The sequence below is a fragment of the Centruroides sculpturatus genome, unplaced genomic scaffold (assembly GCF_000671375.1).
Source record: "Centruroides sculpturatus isolate CEXI.00-Female unplaced genomic scaffold, Cexi_2.0 scaffold281, whole genome shotgun sequence".
NCBI classification, from domain to species: Eukaryota; Metazoa; Arthropoda; class Arachnida; order Scorpiones; family Buthidae; genus Centruroides; species Centruroides sculpturatus.
In genome coordinates, this window is record NW_019384696.1 from 736,451 (window position 1) to 747,542 (window position 11,092).

The window sequence follows — 11,092 nt, forward strand, 5'->3', positions numbered from 1 at the left end:
TAATCTTTAACCTATTATTTAGTCTTATTTTTGTACATCAAGAAAATAAAATTATTACTATATTCATTTTTAGTGTTAAACTTAATATCACTGTCTACATTATTAACATTATTTAAGATAACTTAAGTATTGATTTCCTTTACATTATATATTAAAAGGTAACCATCGAAAAAGATGTTTTATACCCTGTATATTCACTATATGATCATTCAATAGTTCTGCTAAAATGAGCCCAATGCATAATCCCATTGGAATATATATGTATATAAATGAGCATGCTTGTTTGCTATACACTCCTAGGCCGTTCGACCAATTGCTACGAAACTTGGTAATTACGTTAAAAAAGTATTTAATGTCATACAATCCCTAAAATATTGATTGGATTTTTATGTATCAATTAAATTCTGTCTGCATTCGATTTTCTGGATTTACATATAGCACTATCGATTGGCAACAGAATATAAAGAGTAATGAACTAAATATAATACAATATAATACAAAAAAGATATAATTAAAAAATATATATTATATTCACTAATATAACGTGCCTGTTTCGCGCTATATCATTACTGCGACAGATAGCACAGCACTCACTTGTATGGAGTCGAAAGTGTGAAAACTATATTTTATTTTCCATCTAATAACACGGGTTTTTCATTTCTGAATGGTACTGTCTTAATTCTAATAAGTGCCCACTAATGATCAAGTGAATATAACCACGAAACCCTAATAGTCGATTATGGGTTCGCGCGTGGCCAGCCCACTNACATTAATGAAGAGATACTGTCACAAAACGTAAAAGATTACCTTCGACATGGCCAGCCCACTGGCCACGCGCGAACCACGTGGAGTTTTCCGGATTTTCTTCACGCTAGTAGCAAGTAAATAGGAACCGATTTGTCATAAAACTCACAGGGAAGAATCTTCCTCACATGTCGCCCACAATTAATAACGCTGGATGTAACAATTACTGTGACATTTACTGGATGTAATAATTACTGCGACATAAATCTGTGCAAAGTCGAATGTAACAAGGTAGTTATAATATGTTTATTTAATTTCATTCTTGCACAAGAATCTAATTCTTATTTACTTCTGCATAAATTTCGAAAAATTAGATACAGTTTATCAGTTTCATGTTTCAGCGTAAATAATTAATTATATTTTTAATAAAACATTGTTAATATTATTTACGTTAAAACATATTTTAAATCTAGAAAAATATTTAATATATTACTTTATAAATTTTCTAATCAAATGAATATTTTTTTTTCTTATTAAAAGTTAATCATGCCGAAGGAAATTAAAACTATTGAATGATGCTTTGGTAGTTTAATCCACAGAAATTCTTAGATAGGAGAATTAATTTTAAATAACTTGTTTATTTGTACATTCTATTTTTGTATTTTTTTAATATAATATAAAAAGCAATATAATCTAAAAAGGTCTCGGTGACAACTTGATCATATAGTTTCCAACACATCTAGAAAATCAATTTTTATGACAATTTCTAAAATTGTAAACTATCTTTTTATTATATATTACTAACAGATATACACAGTGTATTCATTTAATTAAAAGAAACTTTTTAAAAATATAAATAACAAAAGTTATAGTTATAATTAAATAGGAATTTTTCGTAAAGATTGCATACTGTACTGTATAACAACTTCTAATTGTATCCTTTGTATTGTTTTAATTAATATGTATATCAAAAGAACCGTAAGCATTATACATATTATATTTGATTAAGCAATATTTCTTAAGCCAAGAGTCCCCAAACTGTGGTTTTTCAGCTCGGACCCACCCGAGTTGCTTCCAGACAATTAAAAAACATCTAAAAACGAGTTTCGTAACTTTCTCGACTGTTATGAGATATTTTTTACAAAAACTTTTTATATTTTTAATTATTATAAAATGGCAAAAACTTCAATTTCAAGGGCAAAGATGAGTTTTATATATAAAAAGAAAATTGTAAATGCTAATAACAAATATAATCTTCATTAAGTCCGATTTCAGTCGAGATATGATATATATCTTCCCTCTATCTCTCTACCTCTTCGATCTTTAAATACCAGAATTTAATAGCATTATTGCACTTTATATACAAACTGCCATGCGAAATTTCGTTTTTTTTTTCATTACCTCATCCTCAAATATTAAACGAAATAAACTCCAACAAATACACGAAATTTTTTTTTTACTTTTTTGAGTTCAGGAGGACTCAAAACGTAGAGATTTGAAAAAAAACCCGAAAAATCAAATTTGGCATTAATAATAAAGAAAATGACAAACCGAAAATCATGAAATTCAAATATTTTCCCCCGAAAGCTGTTAAACATATGACCCGCACGACTCTATTGTTAAAAGGAAAAGTATGATTTGCAGGGGCAAGCCATTACTAATTTGAGGTGGAAAGCATATATTTTAAATTAAATAAATTAGAAATATGACTAAAAATGACTGCCTGGCATTGTGACGATGTTTCTACTTTGTTTTTGTCGAGTTTATTTTTTTCTTTAATAAATAATAAAGTTTTCTTATCTGTAATTTTCAAAATGAACGATATTTTTAATGTATTTTATTTGTGTTTAATGTATTTTTTAAAGTTTTTTAATAAAGTTCTATGATTATTATATTAGTAATTTGGTTCTTCTCTTGAATATTTTGGAAACCCCTGTCTTAATCTTAAGCAATGTACTGTACAATAGCAATAAACAATGTATGCAAATAACACATGCAATAAATCCGTTTAAATGATAATACTGTTATTTTGTTGTAAGTGATTGAGATAGAAAATTATGTTTTTCACGTCTATTTTTAATGAGTTTGTTGAAGGGTTCACTATTAAAACAATACTTCTTTAAAATTTAATAATGTGAAAAGAAAATTACGTAAAGACAATACGTTATTTACGTTAAAATATTACCAAAATACATATGTTTTATAGGTTAATAAAAGCATTTTGAAGATCAGAGATATGAAAATTTGCGTGTTATAATTGATTTCTCAGAAAATTTTTCGAAAATTATATTTAAGTCAAAAATATATTCAAATTTCTATGAAATAAATAATGAACTAATTCTTTTTATTCTTTGAAAAATTTTTAGAACAATCGTTTTAAATAAAACTTTTTAAAACTCTTTTCCCTCTTCAGGAACTGAAAGACAAAGAGCGCCTTATAGCTTCATGGGGCCTATGCAAATTTGAATTAGGAGACCATTGCACAGTGTTGACTTCAAACATCTTTTCGGGGAAATATTTTCTTATAAAAGATTGGTTAAAACTATCCCCCCATTTTGCCCATAGAATAAGGCACCACTGCTGAGAGATTATTATTTTCTAAGCAATCATTGGTCTGGCCTGGACAATAGAGATACCACAGAGGTCAAACAATATATGAAAATTTGTGAGCCGACTCGGACTCTACTGTTTTCCGGCCATATTTTAATTAAATATGATTTATATTTCATGTTATTTCCTTCTTTTATAGAGAAAAGACTTTGTTAACCTCGTATATAAGCATATTTAGAGCAAAAATTAACCATAAATTGTAAATATAATTGTTTTCGAGAATAATATATAAAGACAGCGAAAAGACCAAGAGCTAAATTATTGTGAAATTAAATCAAATTTAAAAGAAAAACGGATTTCGGTGGTAATTAATGTTTTATCGTAAATGTAACGACAAAAAGGAGATTGTTTTAAATGAGATTTATTGTATTAATGTAGGAAAAGTACAGTTATTTAAATAAATTTTGTTAAAATAGTAATGTAACGAGAATGTCCGTCAGTAATATGTTGTCATCGTTTCAGACATTAATGAAGAGATACTGTCACAAAACGTAAAAGATTACCTTCGACAACCATTTAGATAACTGAAAATAAATCTGTTTAAATAATTTTATATCCTCCAATTTCCGACATCTGCCATTTGCAAGTAAATGGATTCAATTATTTCTCTCTATATTTACAACGCTTTACTTTTCTTCAATTTCCTGTTTCGCAAGCTGATTTAGTTGATAGAAATACATTTATTGTTTTTAATTTTTTTATTCTTTTCATTTATCGTTTATGAATTTTAAAACTTTAAACTAAATAATCATTTAATTAATATTATTAATAATTTAAAATTATATTCAGTTATGTTCTAATCTTAATTATGGTTATTATGACTTTTCTATCCTCTAAAATTAGGAAATATTTCATACCAACACATGACATGATTTTTTAAAGTTCTACGATATTATTTTTTCTTCTCTTTTTAACAGTTTATCTTGTGTTATAAGTATAAACCTTTATAGGAAAGACTGGAAAATCCCAGTTAACGGGTAAAGCCGGACATGAAATAATATAAAAACTAAAACATTGTAGTACTAGTGATTTAATGTTTGAGATGTTTATTTCTTTTCCGTTTATATATATATTTTTAAATGTCATATACCATATAGTAGCCAACAAATTGAAGTATCAACTAATATAAATAGATCTAAAAGTTTCATGATAAAGACTAAAATTTAACTTTTGTTCGGGATTCTCCTAATCTCCTCTACTATTCAACTACAAGATAAAAAGACTTACGATTGATACAAAGTTTTCTATTATATATACTATTTTTCTAGTATGGAATGCTATTATTAATCAAATACAGGGAAAACTGGATTTAGTGGACAGAATATGCAGTTTAGGTATAGTAATAGTAATATTTATGTATTTTTTATCTTAAGCGGATTGGATTAGATTGATGGCAAAAGGCAAGAGAATATGTGAGCGATTTTCCAAGGGATGATGCCTTCCGGGAGGACTTTCTATAAGAAACTAGTCACGTAGGGTTTTCTAGGATTTTTTCATGTTCCCGTTGGTAATGCCACTATTGTTTAGTGGTTTATCCACTCGGCGACTGATGGGTCTTAATTATGATTATAGCATTCTGTAAACAACGAAAGGAAATTTTCTACTCTTCCTATTCCGTAATGTCTACCCTTCTCTGTTAAGAGAATCCTATCCAACTGTAGCTACTCTAAAGATATAATTCTGGGTATCTCTAGTTTAGTCAAGACTTCGGCCAACATCTGAGTATCTTTAATGTATAGATTAAAAAATGCCTATCAAGGAAATAGGATCTCGCCTCTGAATATTTCCAGGCTTACATAATTCGCTGGAATGTTAGTTTATAAGACATCGTGTTATCTTCGATGTCATAGTTTCATATAAATTTTCGAAAAGTTTTCAGGTTTTCAAGTTATTTTTAGATAGTATTAAATTAAGACTCTCTTCGCACCAAACATTGGTTGATTGACATCCTTTGTATAAGAGAAGAAAGACATTAAGAAACTCAGAGAATTGTGAAGACGGAAAGAATAATAAATAAATAGAATTTTGAGTAAGTTACTACTCCAAGCCAGATCATTTCCTTTAGATTTACATAATGAATTAATCATTAATTTCTAATTATTAAATTTCATATGAAATTAAAGCTTCTAGTGCTTAGTTACGTTAATAAATTATTGCATAAAACATTCGTGTAATTTAGGCAATTCTTTAACTATTTCTGAATTCTGTTCTTATCACATATTATTTTACAAAATAAAAAAAACCCTGTATCGATTATTTAAAAGACTGCCGAGTATTGAAAAATACATGAAATTTTTTAACGGATATTAAAAGTCAGATCGTATGCAGACAAATTCTTCTGTCCTGAGACTGTCCATTAAATCCAAGTTTTACTGTAATACTATATAGTTCTTACCCACGTAACAATTTATGACATTGAATCTACAGGAATTTAAAATTCGATTTATGTCTGTTTGCTTAGCGATGATTTCGTAGAAACCAATTAGATCATAAAAGTAATGGTCTACTATAAGTATACTCATGCCTGTAAGTTTATAAAACAGATGTAAAAACTGATGCATATTGTTTTACTTTAAATATCGAAAACATACAAAAAAGAAGGAAAATGTATATATATATATATTTCGGATTCAATGTAACTGCATAAAGATTGGAAATTAATAAGGAAAAATTTAAATGCATATACTGTATTTAAAAAATGTTAAGACACTAAAATTCTGAAAAACTCTAAAATGCTGCAATGCTGCAATGCTGCAATGCTAAAATGCTGGAAAACTCTAAAATGCAAATAATGCCCTCTAAATTATAATATATCATTGTGATGTATCAATGAACAAAGAACAAAAATGTTTGCTCTAATAATTCAAATTCTATATGTAATTTAATTATTAAATATTTACATAACGACAATAATAATGCAATTTCATTTACTGTAGTATATACAGGTATTACAAATGTAAATCCGTCTCTGTAATCCAAAAAAACACACTTTGGTAGACGTATCTCACAGCAATGAGATACGTCTACCAAAGTGTGTTTTTTTGGATTACAGAGACGGATTTACATTTGTAATATACCATACAGCAAGCCATTTAGGCCTATATATTAAAGAATTTAATGAAAATAGAACAACAGGTTAGCTGATATAACGAAAAAGACAAAAATCTTGGAGCACGATATGAATTACCTAAGGTGTTTTCTTAGAGCGGAATATACACCAAATACCATGAAATTGAGAAAATCCATAAGGGATATTATACAAAAACATGCTATCTGGAAAATAGAACGTAAGATCATAAAGTCTGTTATTAGATTTAAATATAAGAAATAGAATATTTTAAAATATCAAATACGAAAATTAGTATATAGATTTAATTATAAAGAAAACCCATATAAAGGTATAGCCAATAAGTATAAATATAAGAAAGAAGTCAAATTACAAAAATCATTTTCATACCCAACAAAAAAAGAGAAGAAAAAATGGATTAATGATCTAATTGTAAATAATTCTAAGACTCCTATACCATGTCATGTAAAATATATATTGGCGTTGGGTTTAGATTACAATCTGCCGGTAGTTTAGGAGATACGTCTACCAAAGTGTGTTTTTTTTTGGATTACAGAGACGGATTTGCATTTGTAATATACCATACAGCAAGCCATTTATATACTGTAGTATATATACATTCAATAATACATATAGACCTATATAGGCTTATCATTTCTTAAAGATTTGCTTTTAAATGTTTTGTTAAATTTTATAAATAATTTTAGCAATTATTATTATTATTATTATTATTTGAAATATACTTTTAGTATATTAGTTTATCGTTTACAATTTAAAAAGATCTGTTTTTATTACTAGAGATTGATAAAATATTGAATAACGTTATATTTATTCAAGGCCATGCACCCAAAAGGTTTTGATTAACTTCTCCCATTTGGAAAGAATTGGAATAGGTTAATAAAGCAGAATATTGCTTATAACATTTATTTTGTAGCCGCTCAGTTTCTTCTTATTCACTGTATAATGTTACTCTATATACATCTCATAAAAATCCATCAATGAGTTGCTTAACTTTACAGTCCACATTTAAAACTTGCGCCATCTGTTATAATATTTTATTATTAAAAACTTTTTATATTTTTAATTATTTTAAAATGACAATAAACTTAATTTTGAGGGTAAGGGTGGATTTTACAAAAAATTGTGAATGAGTGTATTCGTCATTAAGTCCTACCCAACTCGAGATATGACACACGACTCCCATAATCTTTCCACCGCCTCTACTTTTAATCGCCAAAATTTAATAGCATCAATCACCCTAATACACAAACCTTCCTGCGAAATTTCAGAAATTTTCAATAAAAAGCACAAGGGTTATTAAGCTTCAAAGAGGGTGAATAAAATCGTGCCACACACACACACGCACTAATATCCATACATACAAGAAAAAAAAACCCAAATTTATTTTGAAATTTCCCGGAAATTTCCGAATAAGAAACCCTATTCTATCTCAAAGATACTGAAATAGAAAAATATGCAGAATCATTAAAGTGGTAAAGGTGTAAGCCTTTACCACCTCGGTGATTTGGATCTAGAAGATTTACAGAAATCTAGATCCTGATTTAGAAGATCCAGAATCGCATACAGTCGACCCCCTATAACACTGTTGATAATTCCGTTTTATATGAATTCCGTGTTGTACGAGTCACTTAGATTTTACAAATACGTGAGGCGTTCACAGCCCGGCACACGTATGTGTAAAACCTAAGTGACTCATACAACATGGAATTCATATAAAATGGAATTATCAACAGTGTTATAGGGGGGTCGACTTGTACTCTTCATCATCCAGCCACTTCATTGTAGGCCTGAGAGAATCCAAAATAGATTTGATTGGAAAATCTGTTAATAACCACAGAACAAAAAGAGTGAAAAATAAAATTTAAAAAATTACTAAAAGTACAGGATATTTATAAAGTCCTTGTACAACTTTAATAACTTCAGATGTACGCAGAATAGAAGTACAGTACACAGTATAGAAAAGCTTAATTCTTGAAGTTTTAATGTATTACAGCTGTTATGGACTTTATTTCTGCAAGCCATAATACATAGTTAATCTGTCGCCAGTTTGAATCTGTTAAAGAATCTGAAAATAAAATAAATGATTAAAACATTAACGAACAAAAAATTTTAGAAATTAAATTTTCATACGCCATTTTATAGCGTATTTTTATCACGTGTGCAACAGAAGTTTAAAGTTGTTACAAATTTAAAACCCTCTACACGAAAAGTTTTCAGAATCTAATTACATTAGGTTTGACTAATATACAAATAAATATAAATGAAAATAAAGTTCGAAAATTATATCAGAAAATCGATTATTTTTAGTGTTTTTTTTGTACGTTAGTACGAATTACGTTTGTACGTAATGAGTATTTACTTAAAAAGAGATCATTATATTGCACCTTTTCTAAGATCTAACGTTCTTCTTTATATAAAAATTGACTTATTTTAGTAAATATATATGACAATATTAAGTATTAATTCTTAAATTTTCTGTACATAAAATTATTATTTAATTTTTTCTCCTCTAACATTGTACACTGAATACAATTTGTAGAAAGGAATATAAAAATTCCTATCAAAATAAGATGCGATTTCCTAAAAATGATAAAAATTACAAATGTTTTTCTTTTTTTTTTTTTAAAAGAAAAAATATATTTTACACAGCAAAACGGAATAATTTATTTTACGGGTGTAACTAGAAATTAATTTTCTAATTTGTTAAGTTCTTATCAAAAAAGGGGAAAAGTCATTTGTTAAATAGAATTTTAAAATTTCTTTCCAAAATACTAAATTAAATTCTTATCGAGTAAACGACTTGCGATTAAAAGTTTTAATAATTTGCTGAAGTCTTATCGTTAAAGAAAGTTTTTTAACACTTTAATTAAAAAGTAAATCGCATTACCTTATATAAGCATTTTCTTCAGATTAAATTCCATTAATCCAAATTAAAAAAAAATTATTTTTGATATTTTATTTGCTTTTTAATTCGTTATTCTACTTTATTATGTTATTATGTATTTTTTTTAAATATTCATATTTTAATAATTATTATGAATAAAAATATATAAAGTGTGTTAGAAATCATTAATCTAGCATTACATTTATTGCTTACTGAATTTTTTTTTATATTTAGTTTACATTTTATAATATAAAATAAATATTATAACAATCAAAAGTCGTGATTATAAAGAATTTATGCAGAATTGTAATCATTTTATGAAGTTTTTTACATAGTTTATGGACATAAATAACAAATTTTTATCATATAAAACTTCTAAGATAAATATTTACATGTTTAAAGCTTTAATTTCTTTAAAACTCGCATGTTTATAATTTTATGTATAAAATTGCTATTAGAAACAATACTAAAATATATAAAAAAAAATATGTTTTATTTTTCAGCAAATGACGAATATTCTCTTTAACTATTCGCAGAATTTAAAAGATTATCGAGAAATATTTATTTAGCAGGGATGAGATATCAATACATTCTGGAATCTTGTCGTAACATTTTACTGCTAATTAAGCCGGAAGACAATTATTTCACAACAGTTAATTACAGGAGTTTGAACTATTAAACGATAGCCACAAAAATAATAAAGTTTGATTAAATAAGTCATTTATATTTTGTTATAATTTGAATATTTTTATTTATAGTTTAAAATGTAGATATATTTATATATTATTTAAAGGGATTTTTATTTATAAACATTTTTGGCAGAATAATTCTTTTTGACATTCTTAATCCTGGGTGAATTATATTTTCTGTTTGTGAAATTTTTCTGTCTGATCGATTTGTTCATTCACATGTAAACCTAACTTGTAGGAAAAGAAAGAAAATCGAGAGAAAAACAATTTTTTTTTTATTGGTGCAATTGTTTAGTAGAGGATAAATTCTTGGCATTATATACATTTATTATCTATTATCAATAAATATATCAGATTCTTTTTAGGTTATTCTGAAAGTATAACTCAATATGCAACTATTTAAGAAGGTAATGTTAATTAGACAGACATACTAATTTAAAGAAATAAATCTAATATTTCACTAAAAAATTTTGTTGAAGATATAAGTGTAAATAGTTCTATTAAATATTGAATGTAATGCGTACACATTCGACATTCGGCATTTATATATTTTAAACGTTTATTATTTTAAAAACAAGCTTATGTATTAAAAAACAAAAAAAAAATAAATTGATTTATATATTATTTTTCTTTATATATAATATATATAACATAATAAAATACAAAAATAATCGTAAAAATTACTACTAGATGGCGGGCACAGCATTAAATAGGCCTTCGAAATAACCAAAGTTAAATTATAATTAATAAATAAAATATCTAATTAAAACTTTTTTTTTATTATTATCTAAATGCGAAATTTTAATTTAAAAAAAAATTAAGAAATTTTGTACATAATCTTAAATAATTTTAATCATTTAAGAAATTTCCATAATATATTTCTTTCATATTTTTTTTCGTTACGTGTCTCTTACCCTAAAGTTGTTTTAATATAAAAATTTAAATAATTAATATTAAAATTAGTATATATGTATTTTAAAATTGCTTTAGAAATAAATTTATGTACTTTAATTTATTATAAAATGATATATAAATGATCTAAATACAAATAAAATGCAATAAACTCAATCTGCACTG